Genomic DNA, 26,987 nt, shown 5'->3' on the forward strand with positions numbered 1-26,987 from the left:
GAAGCAGGAACGTCGTGTCGACGCAGCTTGATTATGGTAACAGGAGGAGTGGCGTGTTTCTTTGAAAATGTCTGGGCGCGTTCTCCGCGGCCATGCGAGAATAGCAGTTTTCCTATTCGAGCTTACATGACGCACTGTGAGCACATACGTTACGCGACCGGGTAGCTAGCCCCGTTACGGTTTCTGCAGGCCATTATTCCGCGACACTGTGCACCATGAACGCGCGTAAGCATCTTGCAACATTTATGCCACCGGCGGGGGAGCTCGTCGTTGAGTGCAAAATCTGCCTCTAACAAACGACCGCCGGACACTTAGAAACCCCCACCGCGGGCGCACACGAACGAATGACAAAAAGTTCACGCGTACTATGCCGGGTCCCGATGAGCTATTTCTGCGACGCGTTCTGCGGAGTCCCCGCGACGCAATAACCGGCCGAGGAAGCTCGCGAAATTTCGGCGCGTGTCGCCATAGGACTATCTTTAATTTCTTTGATTTATTGAGAGATCGAGGAAAAACGTTTCTCTCGTTTTTAACGAAGATAATATTGATCCATCAAGAATTTTTTAAAATATTAACGCCTGAAACTACCGGACACTGAACACAACTGATAGCCGTCCGCTTGTCAAATCGATTAACGGTTAAACTTCACCTCGGGAAACCAGAAATTTTTAACTTTTTTTATGTAATCTTGTAGATTTTGGCGAGAAAATGCCGAAAATCCAAATTTCAATCGTAGGAGATCGCTAGTTCAACAGTTATGCGTGTGCAAAGATGTGCAGCTTCAGCGTTCTTGACAGGTAAATGTCGCCTAACGAGTAGAGCCGCTAAATAATGCTACATCCATCTGACGAGTATTAAATAATTTCAGGATCTCGAAGAAAATTTGGCACACCTCTGATGGGCAATTTAGAAACTTCGAATGTCCAATAAATGTCAATCAAAGTTTCAGGGAATGCGACGTTCTTTAAATGACTAATGAATAACTTGAAATAACCGTATGATTCCTAAAAGCTGTCCATGTAGAAGCTGAATTTCGTAACTGAAGTTTATGGAAATATCATCCTAAATATAATTGAGGACTGTGTCCGTGTTCGCTCTTCGTCGAATTCCGGCGCAATAAACTATTTTTGTAGTGTTGTTTATACCTTCCACTTGATGCCGAGCTAAATCAAGAAACTTGCACGAGTACGTCAGTATATTTTTTTTTTTCTAACGAACTGTACCGCACATGGTACGAAAAATCAATGGCATTGGGATTACGTTTTAATCAGTCAGAAGTAAACCGAGCGGAATTTCGCAATAACAATTAACAGGGCCAGTCGGCTTCCCGATTCTTGCTACATGTTGTCACAGGGAATTCAACGGGCCGTTCATAACGCACAAAAATCTATATGTCTTTATCAGCCGTTGACTCGTCTCGGGAGCATCTCCGAATCGGATCTTTCGCAGCTTCTACTCCTTTCTTCCCTCTTGCCTTGAAAAGTTGAGCCAAACAGTTCGGCAGTCGATCTATTGGAAGTTGCCCGAAGGACTTAAAAAGGGCTTGTACGTTTTAAGGCTTTGCCGTTATCACAGTTGACCAGCTGTCCAGAAGGGAACAGATTGCCCGTGCTATTTAACTTTCGGAAATGCGCAATTAATTTTTCATCGAACACTGACGGATGATCTCCTGAAAATGCAATCTCGCTTCATTGGGAACGAGTTTGTGCTGTATAAGTAATTTCAGAATAGCTACCTGGTACCTCAGAATTTACATGAAATAATTTGATTAAAAAGTTCCCTTTACGAAATTATTTCGAAGTTTCAGTCCCGATATACCAGAATGGTTTAAAATCTTATAAAGTCGGACTAGTCTGGTTAGTTTTATTTTATTATTTTATGTATTGTATTATTCTTCTCTCTACGATCGAAAAACGAGTCAAATATTTTATATTTTTGCATAACGTCGATAAATATTAGATTTTATAATATTAAAACCATCTATGCAGTAGTTCTAGATCTCCGATTCTTTGGTTACTTCGAAGCTCCGTTCATGCTTAGTTTTTATCTCTGTTGTGTAGTACAATCGATGGCTGATAGTAAGATCGTTATTGCTAATTTTTATTTTTATAAGTTAAGAAATAATGTGGTGAAATCCCGACGTTCCTGAGCGAAAGGCAATTAAAGTTAAAATGAGAAATATGACGTATCGCACTGTCTACAATCAGAGTACCGAGTAATTGACCTAAGATATAATTGTGATCGTAAAACCGATAGGAGTTCCGACAATGCTTCAACTTTCTCGGATTTCTCCCAGTGGTCATTTTTCACGTGGCTATTTCTTGGCTTCAGCGAGGACTCAACGTTTTCCCTCTTTGCCGCTTTTAATTGTCTGCCTGCTGTTAACGTCCAGACAGGAAATAATGGAATATTATTTTGCAACATTACGTGTGATTAATTCTACGCCGGTCTGCAGCGCCAAGTTCAGATGAAAATTTCCGTTTAAACAATTTTCGTTCCGATCAAACATTTTCTAACAAATTGTTACAATGAACGATTCAGACGTTGATTATCACGATGAACTACACAGTAAGAAATCAATACTTGGACAGTAATATTATTTGAGATAAATTGGAAGCACGATTATCAATATTATATTCAAAATTGACTAACTTTGGTCAGAAAAATAAAATTCCTCCTACAAAGATACACAATACTAATTAAATTGCATCCGCAGGGATAATCTCGAGCGACCGTCGATACAATTTTGTTCCAATATAAGACGACGCTTTTTATTTCGAAATAAGAAAATCGCTATCCCCTGTTCTTCTTCTTCATCCGAAATACGGCGAAAGCCGGTCCCGAGCCATCATCTTATATCGAATGACAACTGAAATGTTAGTGTGGGTCAAAAGTGAGTCTGAGAGTTAAACATAATCTACTTTCGATGTCCTATAATTGCCACAAGGAGAATAAACGCCGTCTAATTAATCCTGTGCGAGAGATCGATATATTGCCACGGGAATGAATTAAGGGTAGTATTTATAGTGCACGGATTTCTCTAAGACTGGCCAATTAGTTGCGCCAATCCAACAGTTTTTCAAGCACAAACTCAAAGCAAAGCAACTCGGCAAACAGGTATACAGAATTAATAATTAAATGCGCCGCTTACTTCAGAGGATTTAAGATGAGTTATTATTATGGCGCGAATAAAATGGAACTGTAATTAAGCGGGTAGACAAAGTGACTTTAGAGGTCGATTAATTCCGGATTCGAGCCACTCAGAGTTATTCTAATTGATTCTCAGTGGCACCCAATTACTCGTTGCATTGGTTGCTTTATCGGTAACTGTTCGATATCGCCGGGTTCTATGAAGTCCGCAGAAAGTGGTTCCCCGACGATGATTAATTAGCAGGGACGATTAATCCGCCGGTAGATTCTTTCGATTGATACATATGTTAAACAGACAGTGGCACGCGGCCCGCGGCCATAGAAACAAAGATACGCTCAAAGATTGTAATTAAGAGAAACTAACAATTAGTCAGGGTCTGTTTCGAATTCAGCATAATTAATCACGCTGAAATATTTTCTTTACGCGACCCAATTATCCCTGTAAGACTACTGAACTCTTAGAAGGCTCTTAGGACTTGCGAAAACTTATTAAACGACACATTTAGTTATTTTGTTTTTTATTTATCATGTAGGAGAGACACATGGTGCATCTTGAAGAATTTAACAAATATAATTCGCTCACGCGATATCTGAGTAGTGGAATAAATAGACTGAAATGTTGAATACAACATTTTTTCGCTTAATCATTTTAATAGATTAAAAATAGGCGCTCTTAAATTTTTCCGAAGTCTTTGATGTTTTCTATTCTACTCGCTAATTTTGTTTACAAATGGATAAAAGCTACGAGTCTGATAATAAGAAAATCTCAGAATTTCACTTATAAATTGATCGAGACAAAAAGAATATATATTTTATGGATTATAATAATCTTTACGATCAAAGTAAAGCAAAAATGTCGTGAACGATTAGATTAAACTTTCCCATGCATTTTTCACCGAGAAAACCATGCCGTCCATCCAGTATGTATATGTATTGTGTATTTGTGTCTGTCACATAGAAACATCGTAGAAATCTCATTTGCAAAGGAGATTCGACGTTCATTCGGCTCTAATCTCCATAACTAGACGCCGAGTCCCGCAAAATGTCAAAAACGAAGTCTCAAATTTTCCCTCTCCCTGTCCCCCTCCCTCTCCCTCGCCCTCTCCCTTCCTCTCCCTCGCCTCGAATTTTGTAAACACCTTACATTTTCATTTATTTCTGTTCATTCGATCGGCGGAATATCGATGAATATTCACACAAAAATCCGACAATAGAGTTTACACTGGTGGCGTTGGGCGTGGAAAAAAGTGTTTCGACGGTATTATCCGGGAGAATGGAGTCGGTTTCATTAAGCCGTGGTAGATTGCATTGCGTCGGCGCAGTGTCGGCCTTTCCAGTGAATTATGAATTCGTAAGTCGTGCATTTTGCATATTTTACATTGTTTCGTATATTTCATTGGATGCGATCCGCGTGTGCGTCGCGAAACGTACGAGGAACGTGTGCGTACACATGCGAACGCACGCACGGACACTGGCGAACGCACATGCGAACGCGGACGTATTGATTTTCCGGCGAGTTTCTCCGTTATTAAACATATCGATTTTCGACTTCCTCGGCTGTTTAATTTGCATTTTAAACAGCTTCTTTATTTATTACCGAAAACAACCCGTTAAAGCTACGCGGCCGCGGGAAATAGGCGTGAGACGCGCGAGCGCGCGCGCGCGCGCACGGATCTGCATGCGAAAGTAATTAGCGCGATATCCCCGGCGCAGTTTTGCGGAATTATTTTCAGTGTAAAAGGGTAGCGCTTAGTTTCGGCGTGTTTTGCATTTCATCCCCCCCCCCCCGCCCACGATCGCGCAGTTCGCTCAAAACCGCGAAGTTATTCCACCGTTATGAGTCCCGATTAAATTTCAGTGAGTCACGGTGCGCCTAAGGAGCCGAAATAATTTATTCCCTTGGCCATTCCAAAGGAGGAAACCATGGACTCGCCTACTCCGCGAGATTAAAACAGCCGGAAAGCCATGTTTGAGTTTCTCCTGCTAAGAGCATTTCAGAATTTTAGCCGAGAGTTATATTTAAACAATATTTCGCAGCAAAACGACCGAGCGCGCTACCACCGAATAATATCCGAAATGATCCGAAAAGTATGTCAGAATTGCGCGCGATAGGATTCCACAGGGTGTCCCAAAAATGTTGCACTTCCTTGAAATGGATGATTCCTGAGGTTATTTGAAGTAACTTTTTCCTTTGCGAAAATATTCTCCGCGGCCTCGTTGCGGAGTTATTAACGAAAAACACGGACCAATAGGGGCGCGACGAAGGCAGACGGACTCCACTCAGCGTGACGTTGGCATTGGCCGAGCCAGAATCCGTCCGCTGTAGCCGCGCCCTGATTGGTCCGTGTTTTTGTGTTAATAAATCCTTAACGGAGGCCCGGAGAACATTTTCTCAAAGGAAAAAGTTTCTTCAAATGATCTCAGAAATCCTTTTAAGGAAACACAACATTTTCAGGACACCCTGTATTTAAAATTACAGATAATTATGATTCTATTATAGTAAAAATTCAATATAATTCTAATCCTATAGAGAATTTAGAACTCTCTCTCTCAAAAAAAAATAATTCAGAAGCTGACGAATGTCCGTTATGCAAATTTTATATTAATTTCTTGTTTGAAACAATGCCCAAAAGTTCTCTTGAGCACATTCTTCTTTAAGACAGTGGATTGCAGTTGGGTTACATTAGCAAAAACGCAACCAAACATTCGTAATATCCAAACGTACAGTTTCTAAAAGCAAGTAATGCATGTTTGTTAAAATTCCACATATGTTTTTTCAATGTTCAGAATGGCGTTTCTCGTACGTAAGTGTAACACTTCCGTTACGGCGAGATAAAACGAGTGAAAATTGTGCGCATTATACTTGAGATTATACTTGGAGATTACCGGACTGCGCATCTTGCGAATGCAAACTAACATATGCGAAACGAAATTACATTGGCGTAATTTACAAAGAAGAATTGCTTGCCTTTGTGAACTATTTTAACCCTCGGACTCCTGCGAATGTCTAGACCTATGCCGGAGTCATTTCTGACCCACGCCGATTTTTCACTACAGTTTTCTTTCGACACAAGGCGATGGCTCGGGACCGGCTTTCGTCGTATTTCGGATTAAGAAGAAGAAGAGATGTTTGCGACTAATATTTTGCCGTTCGAGGTTTTCAAAAAATCTAAAACTGTTCCGGAACACCTATTGAAATCCCTATTTTAATACACAGTGAATTCTCGATATATGTCAACGACTCGGGTAGACCGCGGATCTTTATGCAAAATAAAAATTCTTTTCATTAATCGCAAGACAGAGAAACCAAGCAGGAATATATTTTCCTCTCGAGTGATTTAATGAAGTCGTAAGAGATGTATTGGTACGGTGTACGGTTTATTGGCGCGGTGTATTGGTTCGTTGTATGAAATCTATTTTTGGCATAAATGCATAAAATCTGCAGTCTAGAATCGGGTCTTGTCAGCGTCGTTTATCGTCCAGGAGACATACCCGAGCCGTACTATGTTTACACGGGGTATACCCCGCGGTAGTGGGGATAATTCGGCGACGTTTATCGACCATGTCTTGGCGACATATATAGAGAAATTACTGTACCACAATTATTGGAACGAAAATATAATTGTTCGAAGGAAGAAAATGCAAGGGTGAAATCTCACTGCGGAGATAAACGACCCGGGTCGCCCTCGGAGGATTAAAACAAACAATTTTCAATTCATTCGGTGCTCGTTTCTACGCTCGACCGCTGGCGGCAAGATATCGCAGAACGGCGTCAGTGCACGATATAATTGAGCATAAAAAAATTGGTCACTTGCGCGAGAGATACAATGTCGTATATAGAAAGTGTTAAACGGTGTGCATGAAGTAACGATTGCCTCGGCTCGCATTCATCGATCCAGCGCGCGCAGCATCGTCGTCGTTGCGAGAGTCTCATTGAACATCATCGTTGCGCATTGAACATTTTCCGAGGGACGCGAGTATTCAGGGAACACGGGGGTTGGGGGTGGGGGTGGCGAACGTTATTGTTCTCCTCGGTGCCAATCGCAGATGAGTCAAGGTTTCACAGTCGAGGCGACAACAGGAGCCCGGCTCTTAAATCCGCGTGCCGGCCGCGATTCACGGAACAACACGCGCGCCGTGTCATTTTAGGCCGGCTTGCATTCACCACCGTCCCTCTTCTTTCTCCTTTTCGCTCTTTCCTTCTTTTTTTTTTCGGGAGCAGCAGGCGACCTTGTTTAATTTCACGGCATCGCCCGGTATAGTCGCGGCACAAAGGCCGTCATCCGACAATGCGTCGCGCGTAGGGCGAAAGAATGCTGTGCTTCTCGTTCTTCATCGATTCACGGGCCGCGCCGCGCCGTTCCATTTTCTCCCGGTGCGCCCGTGGGTCGCGCGGAGTCTTTTCCGGGGCTTATCGCGATCATTATCGGGAAAATTGAAGTAACAGGGCCGACGAGACGACCGGGAAACGTAAACTGCGCGTCCGCCGCTCCACGGGAAAATTGGATCCGCTCGGAGACACCGGCCGACGGATTAACACGTCGTCATCGGTGTCCCGAAACGGCCATACGAAAAATTTGAACATTTTTAAAACATTTCGTGTGTTACACGATTCTCGATTTTCTATTGGCTGTTGTACAAGTTCATCGGTTGTGACTTTTGTTTTTACGTCGAACCTTGCAACCACCACACCATAGGTAGAATGTACTCGAATTGATATCTCTGTTTTATATACCCTTTGACTGTAAAATAGGTACACATGTATACGCCCTCACAAGGCTATTGGACGATTGCATTTTGAATGCATAAAGAATCGTCCAAAAAGACGGTACCACAAAACCACGGACTTACTACAGTGACGACGCCAAGGCCTCGATGATAAACGTCGCGGAATTATCCCCACTACCGCGAGGTATACTTCGTGAACATAACGCGGCTCGGGTACGTCACCTGGACGATACACGACGCTGGCAAGACCCGTGCTGTTGACATATATCGAGAATTCACTGTACCACTAATGATAACATATGCACAGTTGTTTAAAACAATGTTTTTTTATCGAATTATGAGGAGGTCTATGTAATTCTTTACACACAAACGTTTCTTCAATTATTAAGTTCAGTCGGTATTACGTTTTCTGCTTTCGCCGGAATAAACGTTGCCGCAGGCACTTTCATTTCGATGAGTTTGCATTTCGATGTATGAAAAGTTCGTCCGACACTGGCAATGAACGGAACGAAGGTGACTTGGGGAAACGCTTCCGTGAATTTCAGGCAGAAAAGATTCGTACGTGTCGCTAATACATATGGAAAGTAAGTTTCCGGTGTAACAGGTACAGGCTACACCCACCCCGACGTTCCATTTCCGTTTACGTCGGAGTACTTCGCGCGAAACATATATTTCAGATGCTCGAATTCAGTCTGTTTTCATACTGCAATTACCATTGGCCCCGGGGCTGAGTTAACTCATTTTTTCGAATGCACTTAACTTTGTATCGCTCGAAGTAATATTTCTCAGGAATGATTCACGAACTTGATGCATTTATAGCAAAAATTAGTCTAATTTCAAGCAGCGGAAGGATTAAAAGAATTATAGGAATGTCAGCACATTTCTTACGACTTCACAAACGCACAAAAAAAGAAATAAATAAATGGAAATAAATTTCTATTTGGTTCCTACAATAATTTAGAGTTAATTTCATCAACGCTATGTTTACGGACAACTAAAAGTGGCTGTTTTGCATTACTTTAGAAAAATAACAAGAACGCGCACATTTTTAGCAATTTTTTTAAAAATAATATATACCCCAAGAAATAAATTCTCATGTATGCATCCTTAGAATCCTAATAATTTTAAATTAAAATTAAACCTAGTGTTAAACACTTATAATAAAAATTGACGAGAGATGCTCTGAATGTTGTCGCTATAAAATTTTTAAAGTATCAGACCAGAATTACTTGAATAATCGATAACCCGAAAACATTTCACCCTCGCCGCTCCCAGTTTTTACGTTCCTGCTGTCGAAAACATTTTACGCTAAAAACTGAGAAACTTTTTCAGAGTTTCCCACGTGTCCCTCCGTTTCTAGTTTTCTCACGCAAAATTCGAAGACGGTGGCTAGACTGTGTCAAAATAGTTTTTCCGTGTATAAAACTACGTACAAGTTTCGCGTTCTTTTTCCGATACTGCGGATCGTAGTGTATAAGAGAAATCTCACTGAAAGTGCGGGATAATAATTCGCACGACGCTTAGAATATATTGTCGCGCATTCTTGCGGGATACTTTGTCGCCGGCGACGCAATATAAATTTCGTCGTGCTCGCTTGAGTTTTCGATAGCCCTACTTTGGTAAACATTAATGCGGTTACCGAGCTCATGTTTTTCCAAGAAGCTCGCAGAATTGAATTTCCAATTTCTCGGGGAAAATTATATTCTTTGCGCAGCGTCAGAGTAACTTAAATTGAAACGGGGAATGAAAATGAAGATATAATAGAAGCAAAACTGATATAGCTCTCTGCCTAAACAGAAACATTGAAATTTCAAACTGCGGGAGGAAGGACTCCCGCGAAAGCGTCGCACTATAATGCTAAACTAAACTTGATCGATTGCAACGGGAAGCTAACATGAAAATATAGCAGAATTCAACAATAAAATGACTAACAATTATATCGATGCTAAGAATTAAAAGTACAATTTATTCCCTCATTCTTTTATAATTCGCGAATAAATTATTTACATTTATACATGTAAATAGTGCAAATATGATCTCATTCAAATTATGTAATTCATTAAGCTCATCTTAAAGAGATCGCCTCTTTTCATTAAATATTTCTTTTCTCTTTCTTGAGTTATATATTTTAGGTTGTTCCGGCTGTTTATTTAATTATATTTAATCATTGTAGGTATATTTAACTTTTACATTTCTCTGAAATATACAGTGACTTCTCTATATTTGTCGCCAAGGCCTGGACGATAAACTTCGCGGAATTATCCCCACTACCGCGGGATATACCACATTAGGCGACCCGTGTTGTTGGCATATATCGAGAATTTACTGTACCGATGCTTTTGATGAATGTCAGAAATATTTGTCGAACCAAAAGAATGTAGGACAGAGTAGATTTCACCTCGCGAATGAAACGGGTACACAGTTTGTTTTGCTTAATCAAGTCCTCGGGTTGATATGCTGTTCTTCGCGCAGTAATCAAGGTCTCTAATTAAAATTTGCGCAACAATGTGCCGTCGCGTCGGCAGATCAAATATGCGCCATTGTGAGGGACGATTTTCCGCCATCTTGCGGGCAGTGCCGTTCCTCCGGCGGTTTAAAAATTTCTGCGGTTGCCGGTTAAGGAACCGGAAAATGGTTCAAAACTTTTCCGGCGAGCTCGTGTATAATTGACGTTACCGGTTTCTAGCTTTTCTCCAAGACTAAACAAACCGGCCCTTCCCGCGCGCGTGTACGCGTGCAATTAAGTTGTTAATGAAATGGCGAAAAACTTCTGGCCGACGACGTTGCACACTCCAGTTCTCCCGGCTCCCTTTCAGTCGAGCCGCGGCCATTTTTTTCTGTTTTTTCGTTTTCTTTTTTTAGTTTGTTTCATACATAGCTGTATTCTTGTACTCACTTTGTGTACAAAGTGCGCGTCCCATTTTTATTTTTCGTCGGCCGAAAGTTTTACGTAAATTAGCATTTAGTGGAGCACGGTCGAAGCGAGTTGTTAATTAGATAGTGAAACTTTTTTTCCCTGGTCGTGTCGCGCACGGTTAAAAAGTGGAATAGACATTTTTTCGACGGATTTTTGTCAACAATTTAGTACCTCCGTCCTGCAAACTGCCACGACGATTTGTGTACCGAACATCAAATTCGAAAATAATTTAGCGCGCGTACAATGTCGAGTATTAATTCTTTTATAATACAAGGTTTTGCTAAAAAGAAATGTATTTTATAATGAGATGACTTCCTTTAAACTTCACTGTAGATAAAATGATAAAGTTTGCTAGAAAGTCACTGAAACAAGCTATTTTCTGTTTTAGCTGCATATTAAACAAAAGTGGATGAATACAATGAATTCGCAATATATGTCGCCGAGGTCTGGATGATAAATGTCGCGGAATTATCCCCACTACCGCGGGATATACCCCGTGAGGGGTCGAGATGCTCTAGAGACATCGGTCGCCGAGGAGTGTAACATGATACAAATAATAGTTAGGATCTCGATGACAGCATTTGCCGCTGTGACTTTGACTAATAAAATATAGGACGAATGTATTTGAATCTGATCAAGTGACTGCTGACATGTATCGCGAAATCACTGTACAGCAAACATTTTGATTTCTGTCGAAATTCTATTCGAACTGAATATTGTCCACGGAATTTTGTATGATGTGGTTGTACTTTTGTCTCTTTAATTATGAATTATGTCTAATAGCAGTAAACAGTTAATTGAATTACTGTATAGAACATGAAATGTGGCTATTATCGATCCACCTTTGTCGACAATGTTCTGTATTAGCAAAATGATGATTTACGAATATTGAAAAACAGCCATACTCGCATATAACCGAAAACGGTATTAACGATAACACGATTGCCATTTATCATTGATAGACATGTCTATTAATAATAAGTTCATTTCCAACAATGAACGAACCCATCGCGATACTGCGTTCCTCTATTCATTATCGAATCTACCACGAAACGAAAAACACGTCAAAATGGCGGATTCTCATATTTTTAATTTACGAATATTGAGATTGCAAAGATGCATCCACGAGGAATTACATATTCAACAAATTGATTTCTTTGGGTATATATTATTTAAGAAATGGCTACAAATTTTGATAGATACATTCATGTTATTTTTATAAAGTGGTGTAAAATAGCCATTTTTACTGCTCCGTGAACCTAGTGTTAAACTAACCTGTTCTTAAATTACAGGTAAAATTTCTCGAAGCTATTCCTTTGTCCATTATCAAATCTTCAACAAAACATAGCCACTTCTACAATCACTTTGCAACCCTCACGACTCGATCACTGAAACTAACAACGTACTCTTTTGTTGCAGGTAAGGGAAACCAACGAATTCAATACCTAAAATCACCGCAAACTTTTCTCATTTACCGGTAAGTTGCACAGTACCATTTCACCGTTGAATGCTTATAATTTGCCGAAGTGGAGGATACACGACGTCCTAATTGAAACCCCATTAAAAGAAAACGGTTTGCAATTGTAAATCCGAGCAGTGATTCGTCTCCTGCTTAATTGCCACGCGAAATAAACGCCTAAGTCACTTCGAGCACGAGCTTTCGGATTGTCTCGCCCCCACCAACCCCCCCACCCACCGCCACCCCCCGCCGGCAGGATTTTAATTAAATTCGAACGTTTCTGAAATCATTTACGCCGGCTGGAGAGCGAGCGGAAAAAAACTTGCGAAGGCGCACCACGACACGAAATTGTCGCGCAGCGCTTTGTACGGAGGCGTGTGGAGGCTGTAACAATTTTGAGATGTTATTAATTCCGAGCGTTTGCACATGTACAAAGTTGGGATGCGTGTTAACATCGTCGGTACTCGCTTCAATTAAATCGTTAATTAAATGGCGAAGCTTCAGTTCGGTATTTAACGGCTCGTCGTATTCTCTGCATTTGCATAGAAATTTGCATACGGTGTTTCGCAAGATGCGAGCGTGTCAAGAAAATTTCGACGGCCCACGTGGCCTGCCATTTCTTTAACGTTACGGAACAATGTCCGTTTAATGAAACGCCTGTTCGCCCGGCTATTTATACGTCTGTAACATATTTGTTCGGCTTCGTCGGATTCCCGCTGACCAACACACACGTGCTGGCACGATGAATTATTCAAATATCGTGTTCACTATTTTCTATATTTCTCTTAAATATGGCAGGGCAGCGTTAGAGGCGTGGTCAGTGGTTTAACATTGTTTTTACAATACTAGAAGTATTTATTGAAAGTTAAGATCGCGTTAAAGAATCTTCTTATGTTATTATCTTTTTGCCGTACAAAAAAACTCCAAGGTTAATTCCAAGGAAAATATTTTTTCAGCTATTTCGAAAAATTAAAAAAAAAATTGGAAGTGTTGACTGAATTTATTCGGCTATTTGCAATCAGAAGTTATAAAATCCATCGAATTACGTGCTTTATTAATAAATAAAAGAAATATATTATTTATGCTACGCCCAAATATTTCTTACGAACTTATTCATGGACGTGACGCGATTATTGGGACACCAGGTATACCGTCATAATTGTTATCAAAGTTATTCTCTAGAGTCCCCAATTAGTTGAGGAAAGCCTAAAATTATTCATCGCGAAGAATTGCTGCCGCACATAATGCTCGAAGGTTCCTCGTCTTGGAGCCACGCCAAAAGAAAACTTAATCAAACTTTTGTCCCAGCCAATGGAACATAACTTTGCTTTATAATTGCAGACTAAAAGTAGTACGAATTGAAAAAAAATCCTACAATTTCTCCCAACATCTCCCGGTTGTCCTGGGTTCGGCAATAAGCGATTTTGCAGGAGCAAAAGCTTGTTCTTAGGAAACGTCATGTGCAGTCTAAAAGTTGAGATTCAGACATGTAATCCAAGGGGAGTTCACTATGTTTTGTTAAATTGCTTCGTGCTTCTTTCAATTCTAAGATGAAGCACGAGAAGATGTGTTTTCGTACGATAACTAGGTTTCTTATTTTCGCAAAGATAAATGTGTGACACAAGAGTCAAGAAATTCTGCTGCAGAGCGTCGAGAAGTTTACAATTACTATTACTAACGATTAAACTACGGATTTTATACTGATGATTTGTGTTAGGAAAATTAAGAGAATCTCAGATGTCGTTCGATTTAAAATCATCGAATAAAGTTGATACAGAAAATTGTTATTTTGCGCAAAGATCCGTAGTCCACCGATGATAAATCAGCCGATCGAGGTTGACAACGATCAAATTTCCAATCTAATCGAGAACGGTCCACGTTACATCGCACGAAGTATCGCCAAAATGTCAGAAACATGGAAACACCGTGTGTGAGGAACCATTTGCATCTGTCTCTCGCCTGAACATTCCGACGTCATCTTTTGGCAATAAGCTAAAAGTACACTGGTAGGGAATGTATTTCGAGCCGCGCTAAAAATTCAGTGTGATACCAGACTCATGGAAGGAACATAGCGATATGAAAGCAAACTTGGGAAGAATAGTGCTCGATTTCCTGTAAGAGCCTGTAACGCGAGACAGAATTGATCATGTGACTTGCGGCGCAAAGAAAGTCCACCAAAGGGACTCTCGGACTCGTTTTGAAAGCTTCTAGGACAGCCTGACACGAGGAAAGATCGCGTTGCTTGTCCACTTTGTTTGTCAACAACGAGAAAAAACTGAAGAAACGCGGCAAGTACGAAATGTGAAAAATTGTTCGCGTTCGATGACCTAAAGCAGAGATGGGCGCGGTAGGGGCCCCTCAAGCGCCTGCTTCTCCCACCAACCTCTGCTTCATGCAGTGCGCGCCTCCGTAGCAATACGCTTCATGCTAAGCGCGTCCTTTCTCCATGGTAACGGTGCTAAATGGAAGGGAACAGTGGGCACTATGGTGGGGGGACGGTCTTCTCTCGATAGAAACAAAAATGCATTCAATTTTAATGTGACATATAATCTTGTGTCAATTGAGACAAAAATGCCGATGACCCAAAGAGCAATTAAATTTCAATCTTAAACGAATCTATTTCAACGAAATTGACACCGATCGAAGACCAATAGCCCAAAATTAAAGTTTATCAATTTGTACAACAAAATAAGCAATTAGGTAGAGATCTTATTAACTGTCACATCGCCTGCTAAGATATTACGCCATTTTTCAGCTGAAATTAACCGACATTTGCGAACCAATAGAATTAACAAACGGATCTCCGTTGCGACCTATACTATTTCGTTTTGCTTGGAAATAATATTGCAGCTAATAGCGTGTGAACGCCGCTTAAATTTTCTTTGACCGGTTGTCGGCCGGTTTATGAATTGGCGAAATAAATTTTGCGTTATCGCGGTCGCGGGCTGGTTAAATGTAATTTCCGTATCAGAATCGCGATAGAAGAAGCATATTAATAACGACCGGTTGCGATTCGTTGGAAAAAAAAAAAGAAATAGCAGCGCCGCGGAGGAGCAATTTTGCTTGTTGTGTTGATTTATTTAAACAGAGTCGGCATTGTTCGCAATTACAACGGGATATTATCAATTTCGTTCGCCTTTGCGGCGAGAAAATTGGACACGTATTAACACGGTCAGTACACGGTTCAATTAAGTTGTTAATTAAATGGCGGGGGCTGCAGTTTAACGGGGGTGACACGCTGTGTTTTCTTTATTCCCGGCCACCTGCCGTTACGCCGGCTTTGCCGCGTCGTGCATAATTTAATTAACAAGTTATTTTAACCGTGTAATATCCGCCGGCCGCGACAGTTTTTGGCTTTCGAAGTCGACGGGGGGCGGAGGGGTGGGGGTAGGGGGACCGGTGGGAACTCTTCCGGCGGAATTCATTGAATTCCGGCGACATTCAGCCGGAAAATTTATTTATATTCAGATCAAGATGAGACCCCGGGCTAGATTCGTATCGATCTTTCGCGCGAGAACGGACAATGCCTCGTGGGAACCGCTAGAGTTTGCATACGGCCGAGAATAAATATCGGCATTTTCTAAAATCTTCGGCCACCTCCTCGCATGCTCGCGGAAACGATTTATGCACGCGAACATTATCCCGGCTAGTGGAATTGCGTTAACAGCGAGAAATAGATTATACGTACTTTATTCGTACAGTCACAAATCACACGATCGGCGTTATTAATTGCCATTACGAAAATAGCGAAAAGCTGATAAATATTAGATAATAATCGAAATAACACAAGTCACATTCATCGACTCGATGTTCCTTTGTTGGAGATTTTGGTGTGTTCATAGCGCGTACACATTTATTAAATCTTGTAAAACACAAATTAAATTGAAGCACTAGCACAGTCCCATTGTTTGTCTATCATGAGATTCATCAGCGAGACAAATAAAATTTTACAATTCAATCTTTTGTTTCCATAAGTTAGTCTAGAAATTACATATATTGTGTACACGTTTGGCAAATAGTGCAGTCTAACTTAAATTGTAGTCTAAATAAAACATTTGTTCATGGTCACGAACAAATGTATTGTACAATACAAATTAAATTGAAACAGTGGCACAATTCCACTGTTCTTCTTTCAAAAGATTCATCAGCGAGACAAATAAAATTTTACGATTCAATCTTTTGTTTCCATAAGTTAGTCTAGAAATTACATATATTGTGTATACGTTTGGCAAATATTGTAGTCTAAATAGAAAATTCGTTTATGGTCACGAACAAATGTTTTGTAACGGAACAGGTAGCACGTAATTGCGTAGTGGCAAATGAACGTAACAAAATGATATTTAGCTCATTTTTTAGCTATAATGCTAAAATATTTATACTAAATTCCCTCGAGATTTTCAAAACTCTTTCATGATTTTCATTTTCATTTGCTTCCGAAAATATAATTTATGTAAACATTATGTATGTCGAAGATTGATTTGATTTTATATGTGCTGAAGTATTATTTCGAATACGTCGGAAGACGGTTATTAACGCGAAAATTGTGGACGTGAGATGATTTTACTGTCACGGAGAGATGGTTTCGGCGGCGGGTTGTTTTCGTGAATTAATTAGTCCACTAATTTACAGGAGATTGTAACGGAGACCGTTGGAATTTCCTAGAGTCGGACGGGGGACGAAAGATTTATCTTTGTTGTAATTTTCCCGGAGCCGTGTCTGTTCGCCTTAATACCACGCAGAAGCGTCAGATAAGATGTCGCAGGGAGTATTCTTCTTCCCGCGGCAGTTTCTCTCGGAAATTCAGTCAAAAATTCGAGCAAAAGTAATTAAACCCCGGCAAACAACTCGTCTGTTGACTCGGGACCTTATCACTTTCAACTATTGTGTCGAGAGACACTGGATATATACCGGGTGAACTGTTTACTCTAGCCATCTCGATTAGCGTGAAATTTATGCGTTGCGGGAGAAATTCGTAATTTTCGGAAGCTCGTTGCGCAGTGTACTTCCTCCGGTATAATATCTTAGCGTGAAATAACTATAAATAAATTTTGTTTTGTTTCTTTTTCTATCTTTTTTTCTTGTTTTCGAAATGGAACGTTCGTTTCGAGGCGGGGATGAAGCAGGATTTTCTAAAACAGAAAATCCTTTAAAAATCGGGAAAAATGTCGCTTGACGTTTCGACAGCTCGGACACGTTGTTTTATTAAAAAGAGAAACTTCGGCCGGGGGAATGTAAAATTTTCTGTCTCCGGGGAAAAACGAGAAATCAATAAAATGCCGGACGAAACGGGAACGAACAGCCGTGTGTCCGTTGTTCTTGTTCACGAAACAACACGGAGAAAACTGAACATAATCGTATAAAGAAAGACTGCGTTCTCATTAGACTCATTAACTGACTTCAGCGACCCAGAAGCTATTCGCGTCGATGGTAATTACCGGCGTTCCACGCCCTCGACGAATGGGAGATGATTTGCAACTGCGCTAACAGACCGGGAACAGCGCTGCTCCATTTGACGTCAATGGGAGACCCACGGCGGCGAACATCCGAGCGAAGTATTTCCAAAAAGTCAAGATGACGAAAACTTCGACTCGTTCTTCTCTTCTCTCGAAAAGCGACACGTCTAAGCAGCGTATGATTTTCAAAAAATAATCCGGCCGAGAAACGCAACGCGTTCCCGGCGTTCAGCGTTCTAGCGCGGCCCCTTAATCTTCCCGGGATTAACGTTTATTCCCCAGAATCTCGAGGAGACGAGAGCCCTTGATAATGTTCCAGCATCGTTCTTCAGCGCCCTAAGCTATCTTTATCAAGCGCCGAGGAGGGACGACACATTGAACTTAAACTATTGCGTCGAGTGCGAAATAACTTGGTCGGTGTACGTCGGAGTGGGCGAGAATTCGTCAGTATCGGTCCCGGGAACGAGAAGTTCCTCTCCGAATTGAAAGCCCTACACCCTTAAATCCCTAATCGCCGGGAACATTCGACCGCGCACAATTCCATAAGCGGAATCCCGGATAAATGTTGAAACGTTCCCCAAAGCCCCTAAACGCTTCGTAGTTGTCCGAAAGTCGACCGTACTTAATTCCTGCGACCGAAATCCGAAACTCGTCGACCGGGGCGGGGAGGGGTGAAAGGGGTGAAACTTTCGGGGATGTACGCGAGAACCCCGGGGTGAACGATCGCCGATTCTTCTTACGGGAATTTGTTTCACATTTTCGAAACGGGACCGACCGCCCGTGACAAATTCTATTGTTTGCTCGTTAAGGTCCTGCGGAACGGGAGAGGGAGAGAGAGTGCACACGCGAAACGTTAAAGAGGAGACCGTTCCTAATGCTGGATGTCGCTAGAAAACCGGCTAACTTCGAGATAATTGCCGCGGTAGAGAGCCGGTGCAGTAACTCGAGCTTCACGCACAAAATAGCGGCAGCTATGCGCTCTAGAACGGCAGCCGGCAATTGCTTCGCGAATTTCAAACAATCCAACATCCACGTATCCCCCGGACGAGCTACGAGTACCGCTGAACACTGGGGAAATACTCCCCGGTTAAAATAATTACAGGGCCGTATATTTTGGGCAACGCACGGTGTTAAACTATTTGCATACCGAGCACACGAATTTTTAATAACCCGAAGGTTACGGCTGCGGTTAAACGGGGCTTCATTGATTAAAATTATTGCGGCGACGTTCTCCACACCTTGGACTGGCGGATCGCGATCCTAAAAATGTCCCACTAAATCCAAAGAGTTTAATTAATGATCACTGGGGAAGGCAACGTTCGTCGTACTCCTTCAACCCTTCTACATTCTTCGTATCCTAATACAATTTCGTTTACCCGACTATGCTACAATAAGAATTAATTTATTACGTGTAAATTACATTATTACCATTATCATAGTTTCCTAGGTTTTGTAATTATACAGACTGAGTCACCTAACGTTTGCACCTGGAATGTCTTTGTTGCTTTTAAAGATACGTCGAATTTCTTAAAGAGAAGGTGAATGGTTCAGGCTCACACGATGCCGTCAAAATATTTTGTTATTTTTTTCTAGAAATCTGGAGGTCATCTTCAGTTTTGTAGACAGGACCACTCCTTTTCAAACACTTACGTGGACGATAGCTTCTTTCATTAGAAATTCAGTGATTATACTTACCCAAGGTCATTCAAGGTCGCAGAAAGTATGTTTTACACTTGTAACAAACTTGTGCAAGTGTTTTAGGGATTAAATTAACACTTTGACCGCCACACTAGAAACCTCAAAAATTCCATAAAATCAGTGTTATTTAATGAAATAAAAATTGCAAAAAATTAAATGTATGATATTGAATAGTCCTCCAACTTTCTTGCATTTTACAGACCCTAATCGAATTTGGTACAATGAATATATTAACGTAAAAATTCATTTTGAAAGCTGGACAAATAATTCCGTCACCCACATATGGGTGACATGGCAGTCAACGAGTTAAACGAATCGCTGTTATATTAGCATCAACGGAAAGACTAATGTGTTTAGAAGAAGTACCACCGAAAGAACGTTTAAAAACAAATTGACAAGCACTGCAGTATATAGTCCTAAACGTCGTAAAATTGTAAAAATGGTCCGCCGTCCAAGCGTTAATATTTATAAATACACGCGGGTTAATAGGATGGCACGAACAAAACACGTCTCAGCGAATAAACGTGTAAGCATTCGCGAAAACAACTTTGCAATCTGAACAATGGTGAAATAAAGAATCGGAAATCGTTCCGACGGGCGCAGCGGCTCCGATGTCAAAACGCGACGGGAGAACCGAACGCGTCCAATTAATATTTCACGTTGTTTTCGGCGACAACGGCCGGGTGGATCTTGTTTAGTCAAAATCTGCGGGAAAAACAAATCCGTAGTGGAACTGGGAACGCTGGTCGAAGCCGACAGGGCAAATCCCGCGCGGTGGCAAACAAAAGCGTCCATTATAGATGCCTCGAGGAAGCAAAGAAATCCTTTCCGGAGGGAGAGGGCGGAACGAGGACAGGAAACGAAGAAGTTTACTTTCTGTCTTTCGATGGGGTTCTCGTTCCAATGCAATCTTCGCCTTTTTACAACGACACGCATCCGCGCGGCCCACTCGGAGAGCTTCGCCTAATCTTCCCTCCTCTTACAGCGCGCCGCGCCGGTTATTTATCGCGTTCGGAACGGCTAAGCGACCGCGATCCGTTTCCTGGGATACAGTTTAACGCCTCAGGATTTATTCCCTGTGTTCGTTAACCGGCGACAAAGCCGGACCCGGCCAGTTTTATTCGGAAATCTCTGCCGGTCAAATTTCTCGCTGTTAGCCGACAACAAAGCTGTCTCTGTTTTTCTGTTCTTTCGATAGACCGTGTCCTGCAACTTGCAATTTATTCGGCGAGTACAGTGAATTCTCGATATATGTCAACAACAGCGTCGTATACTGTCCAGGTGACATATACCCGTGCCGTGTTATGTTTACACACCTCCGCGTCCGAGGCCTCACGAGCTTCGGGACCCTTCATGGACTATACCCCGCGGTAGTGGGGATAATTCCGCGACGTTTATCGTCGAGGCCTTGGCGACATATATAGAGAAGTCACGGTAATACTATCCTCTATGAAAGCCGTATACAATGGCTCCGAAAAGTATTGGCACAATAATGGGTGGCACAAATTCTGCTCTTTGTGCCAAATGATAGTTTATGCGAAGACACGAATCGCTGCAAATTCTTAAGTCGCGTTGACAAAGCAGATTTTCAGATACATCACTGATCAAAGTTTATTAATATCTCGTATTTTACTCTAGAACTTGCAACCATTTAAACCATTGTGGTGACTTCGAAAACTGTTTCCAGATTTCTTCAATTTTTCATGACGAATTCAAATGAGGATTTTTTAAAAATTCTGATGAATTCAATATCAATAAGAATTTTCATATCGAATTCGACCACTGCAGATTAATTTGTAGAATTACTCACCCCGTTCCTGTGTTAGGAAAATATCTATTCAGCGTGATTCGTGGTGTGCGGTATTTTCAGCTAGCAGTAACTACAATAAGTAATCCACGAGTCGTTAAGCTACCTACCTAGATGCTTTTAAAACTATAGAATCTATAGTGCTTTGAAACTCCGCGCACCGAAAAGTTCAATAATACGGAACATAAAATTTCCTAGCACGTTTCTTTGAAAAAAGAATGGACGAACAACGTCTCACTGAAATTTAAAATGCTGGATAAAACAACGGCGGTGAACTCCAGGCAATTTTATTATTTATAATTTAATTTAAAATCGTGTTATTTGAGAGTGAGCTTCCCTCTTTGTAATAATCGTATCAGAAATAATTAAAAAATCCTTTTGAAGAAAATAATTAACGTTTTATCTTATTTATATTAACCACCGCGAAGGTTTTTTTCGTGATTTTAACATTGCTACTTTTTATATGTATATATTTGTGGTATCTTAAACATATTATATTGAAACGTCAAATATATTTTGCACTGTGTTTACGTGGTACACTGCAAGAAAGCTTTTAAGCGAATTTATTAAATAGAATTAAAAAGAATTGCAGCGCATTGCATTGCATGCAGGATTTTAATACTCTTGTTCGTGTTTTACAAACGCCCAAAAGATATGTTCCACGGCGTAAAAATGAAAAGCAACACATATGAACGAACGGTTGCTATATTTTTTGCATTTCGTGTTTTCACAACAGAAATGAGTTCGCTCTGAAATACTGAAAGCCGCATGTATGTGCTGCGCAACGTGCGTATTTGTAACCTCCATCACGATAAAAGGAAGAAAATCCTTCAAGAACAATATTTCTACATTAGAAATGAACATGCGCGTAAATATAACGTCCATCCGATGCAAATAATACAAAAGAAAAATAAACAGAGTGTAACAGAATAGTACCAAAGCATTCTCCAAGCCGATCTTAAAGATTAATCTTGCAATATCTAACCCTGTGGGGTCTCTCTTGACCCCGGTAAAATTGACTGTGTACTGATTTTCTGTAAATATGACATTTCTTTAACTTCTTTCGAACATTTCGGTTTCCTAATCTTAAAGTGTACCTCTAAAAGTATTTTCATAAATTTTAACTGAATTTTCTGACGCTTCCTGGTTTGAGGAAACAATAATACAGTGAATTCTCAATATATGTCAACAACACGGGTCTTTCCAGTGTCATGTACCGTCCAGAAGACATACTCGAGCCGTGTTATGTTTACACTCCTCGGCGCCCGAGGCCTCACGGGGCCCCAGCGGTAGTGGGGATAATTCCGCGACGTTTATCATCTAGACCTCGGCGACGTATATAGAGAAATCACTGTACCATTTCAGGGTTGATTGAAATATTTATTTTAATCGATTCTGCTTCGGCGGGATTTTTCTTCACGCCGGTATGTACATTTTTGGAAGTGTTAGAAGGTCGTTTTGAAATTCGATCAGGTTCAAAACTATAAAACACGGTAACGCGAGACCGAAGTGATCGATAGTGGCGCACTCGATCTCGTCGCCAGAAGCGTATCAAATGAACACAGAAAATTTTCTGTCACGGTTAATGAAATTTCCAACGGTGATCAGTGATTCATTAGTACACGCCGTTACTCCTGCAGAACGCGAATCCAACCAAACGAATCGGCTCATCGGACCATTCGCCTCTGAAAGTATCATTTTTAATGGTTGCCATGTCAGTTCAAAGAGAGACAGAGAGACAAAGAGAGAGATGGAGAGAGAGAGAGAGAGAGAGAGAGAGAGAGAGAGAGAGAGAGAGAGAGAGAGAGAGTGAGAGAGAAAGACAGAAAGAGAGACGGAATTTCTCGCGTCGAGAAATTTCATAAGCCATGAAACTCTCCTTTTCCGCGAACTTTTAATTAACTAGGAATATTTATAAAGCCGGCGCGCAGACAGTGAATCGTTTTATGCTCGATCTTTTTACGATGCAGCTTTTATTCAGTCGGAAACGTAGGCATGCGCGTAGGTTTGCGGGTTTCAATCATTGTAACGACGTCTTGTGGAAAAAGGGTCATTTCACAACATTTCACGTATTATGTTATAAATATAAAAAAAAAAGAATCTGGCCTTACGCTTTTCAAACCCACTCCTTAATTTTATAAATAAGAAATATTGTTGAATAGCCTTATATAGAAATGTGGTTGTTGCACTTTCGAAATGAATTGTGACGTATGAGCAACTTTTTAAATCGGTTAACCTCTTTATAAATTGAATCCTCGACATTGGAGAATTTAATTAGAGCAATTAGAGAATTTAATTAGCAATGCAAATTTATATTTGTCGTAAGCCTACATTTCCTTGAATGCCTAAATATTAATCACAAGAGCTCGTCACGAGTTCGATTCGTTTTTATACAAGTATTTAAGTAATTAAATCAAAGCGAAATCGAACTAACCATAAATTCATTAGAATTACTCAAAATAATGGTGCGGTAGCAAACCTATTGTCCGATGCGATGTCTTCCATCAGAGCGCCGACAAAGGAGATTAAAGTTATTTAATCCGAGTCTAATTTTCATCGGAACGTTTTGATATTTCACCGGTGTTTCGCTCGCAGCGGAACAAACGTCCCGGAATCAATGCTGTCGTTATTCTGAAATTTAAATGTTGAACCCGCGGTAACGGAAAATCCCAATGCCCTTATAAATTGCAAATTAATTCGACAAGTGATGGCGTGTAGTATCTCGGACGCAGGAATTACAGGCACCTTTTAGCGATGCAGAGTCGCGACGGGATCGTTTATCGGCTTTTCCATTAATCATTGATTCTATGATCGAGCCGTATTCACGGCGGCATGATCACCGGGCCAGTTATTATTATCAACAATGCCACTAACATATTGTTGGCCTGCTTTCGATTAATATCATTGTTATTGACGCAAAACTGTTTGCCTGTGGACCCGGTCCCATTGTTCCCATTGTTCGACATCACGAACGATTGGCGCCATACACCGATGTACGATTTTTACCCTCTGATATGCACCACTCGGGCAGCAACAAATGAAGAATTCGGATAATTCGATAGTTGATTGAAATTGAAAGAAAAATAATTACACGTCGTGTGCTGGCAGAAATTAGAGTGAAGTTATCGGAGCCAATTGCGCGAATTGCGGAACCTCAACTGCGTCGAATGTTTTATATTTTCTTCATGAAATATTTACAATTTCATCAAATACATTCGATAATATGACGGTAGGAAATATTATATGTCCCCCCCCCCCCCACCATAGCGTCCACTATCCCCTTCCAGTAAGCGCCGTTACCATGGAGAAAGGACGCGCTTCGCCTGAGGCGTATTGCTACGGAGGCGCGCGCTGCATGAAGGAGAGATTGGTGGGAGAAGCAGGCGCTTGAGGGGCCCCTACTGTGCCCATACTATAGTAGATCATAGGCAATATTATATGTCGGATTGCCAGAATAATCTACACTTCCCTCTCCACCATCAGATTCCTCTCATAAAATCCACAGTCTAGAAATAACTTTTATTTTAATATTTTCTTAACATCATCTCACATGCTTTTATCCTCCGTAAACTTTAATTCTATTGTATTCCATAATAAATTGTTCTATAAATATTATTACTATTTCCTGCAAACACCCATCTCGTTAGACATTTAAAAAAAAATTTTTGAGACAATTTTGACTACAATCATGGCAAGCAGGTCTACCTCATCACTCTCGAATGGAAATATTGCTTGTTTCCAAGGAGGAATTTCGTCACAGGAATACCAGAGTTATGAACACGGCCAGAAATATGGGTTGTAAAGGCGAAACCAGCACGATAGACGAAATGCAAAATCGTTAAAGCATAGGAATATCCGTCGGTCGTTTAGTTAGTCGAAGGCGAGGAAATTCGCCGTGTTTGTCGATGGTAAATTTTCAGGTCAAGTCAGATTTTGCTGGGAGGCCATTCGAGAGCCGCGCTTCTTTCATATTTCTTTCCGCGCGACGGATAACAGCTGTTAATTACGAGTGTGCCGCGTTCCGCTCGTTGTACCGGCACGTATTTATGCGACAGGTCGTAAAAGGGATGAAATACAACGTGCAGCAACGCACTAGTCGACCGTTATATGTTGCAAGACGGTGGTCGATCGAACCTCCTCGACGTCCGATTTCCTATCGGGATCAATCGCTCGTTCAGCTTGAGCAACGGCCGGATAATAGAAAAGAAGCACACGTTGCCTGATGGGAATAGAATAATGCACGATCGAAACATTTAGTTTCCCCCCTTCTCGCCCCCCGCCCCCAGCCTTCGAAAGAAAGAGCGAAGAAAGCGCTTTAAGCGAGCGAAGGTAAGCTCGCTTCCGTTGAAAGCGATTTTTGTTAGTTTCAGAAGATAATGCATTTCTAATCGTTCGTTTCTTGCGGGATACTTTGTACCGTGTGTTTCGTTTTCTCCAGCGACGAAAGAAAGTCACAAATAATTTTAGTTCATCTTAGAAGTTGATGTGGCAAAATGAATTTGTAATCGTTTGTTCATTCTCTCCGTCACCGACAAAAAGTTGAAAATGAACAATGCATAGTCGAATTTTATTAAGAGTGATTTTTGTTAGTTCCAGAAGATAATGTTGATTCACATCATGTTCATAAAATTTATTTAATTAATTCGTAAAATCACGCAATGGCCGATTGGAATAAAATAATATGCACGCTTCAAATGTTGGCTTTTTTCCGACCAATGTTTGTTCCTTCATGAACGCTTCTCAAGTAATTTCAAAGATGTATTATTAATACTATTATTACGTAGTCAAACTTTGGTAAGTCGAATTTCAAGGGAACACCTGAGATCTTCGAGCTTTAAGGTGCCCGTGTTATCGAACTTCTCGAGTACGAGATTTATCAAATGAAAATTCGACTTACGCAGTTACGATTGTTCGCACAGCATGTGCAACCATAATCGGAAGAGGAACGCGACGAATAACAAAATACGAGATAAAACAAGTTTGCATTTCGATTTGCAGAAATATTCGTAACTGAGCAAGAAGGAACGGATAAATCCATATACTTGAACTATTTATGTTTGTTTACATAATCCGGCTTTACTATTGGTATACAAAATAGGAAGATAAAATAAGACTATAGATTAAATTAAGACCATAAAGTTGTAATAAATTTTGACCTGCAATAGTTAAAGGTAATTCACATATTTTAACTAAAAATCTACTGATCATTAAAATTGCCTAGTACCTGTTGCCGTATAAACAGAACAAGACTGAATTTATTTTGATTTAATGCGATTGATATTATAATATATACAGTGATTTCTCTATATATGTCGTCAAGTCCTGGATGATAAACGTCGCGGCATTATCCCCACTACCGCGGAGCTCTCGGACGCCGAGGAGCCTAAACGGCTCAGGTATGTCTCCTGGACAGAATTCACTATACTTGAATAACGGATTGGACCAATTCCCACAGAAGCATCTTCATGATTTCAATAATTGAAGTTTGTCTGCCAAGCTGGTAGGAATTTTCGAGATCACAGAATGAAATGTCGCGCTGAAACGCGTTTAATTTAAATTTCGAACTGTACTATTCACAATATCCAAAAACGAACTGATCTAAAATTTCTGCTAAAAGCGGAATCCACTTCGGACCGTTCCTCGCGGTGTTCTCACCCCCGTAGCTCATTTTATCCGTCAGACTCGATTCTTGTAAATTTCGAGGATCGAAGAACTTTCCGACGAGGTTGGAAGCTACAGCGATTGTATCCTCAGCCGGGATCCAGTAATAGAAAC

At 40.8% G+C, this 26,987-nt stretch overlaps 1 protein-coding gene and 1 long non-coding RNA gene across 3 annotated transcripts in view; both read left to right on the top strand.

Moving 5' to 3' along the window:
- Positions 1–26,987, top strand: part of LOC143356453 (uncharacterized) — a 546,949-nt gene that overhangs the window by 95,306 nt on the left and 424,656 nt on the right. The window lies entirely within an intron of this gene.
- On the top strand, positions 25,321–26,739 carry LOC143356760 (uncharacterized). Its single transcript, XR_013082727.1, has 3 exons — positions 25,321–25,541; positions 26,211–26,383; positions 26,533–26,739. It is a non-coding gene; the product is annotated as an uncharacterized LOC143356760 (long non-coding RNA).

This window comes from Halictus rubicundus, chromosome 8, assembly GCF_050948215.1.
Source record: "Halictus rubicundus isolate RS-2024b chromosome 8, iyHalRubi1_principal, whole genome shotgun sequence".
In the NCBI taxonomy this organism is placed as follows: domain Eukaryota; kingdom Metazoa; phylum Arthropoda; class Insecta; order Hymenoptera; family Halictidae; genus Halictus; species Halictus rubicundus.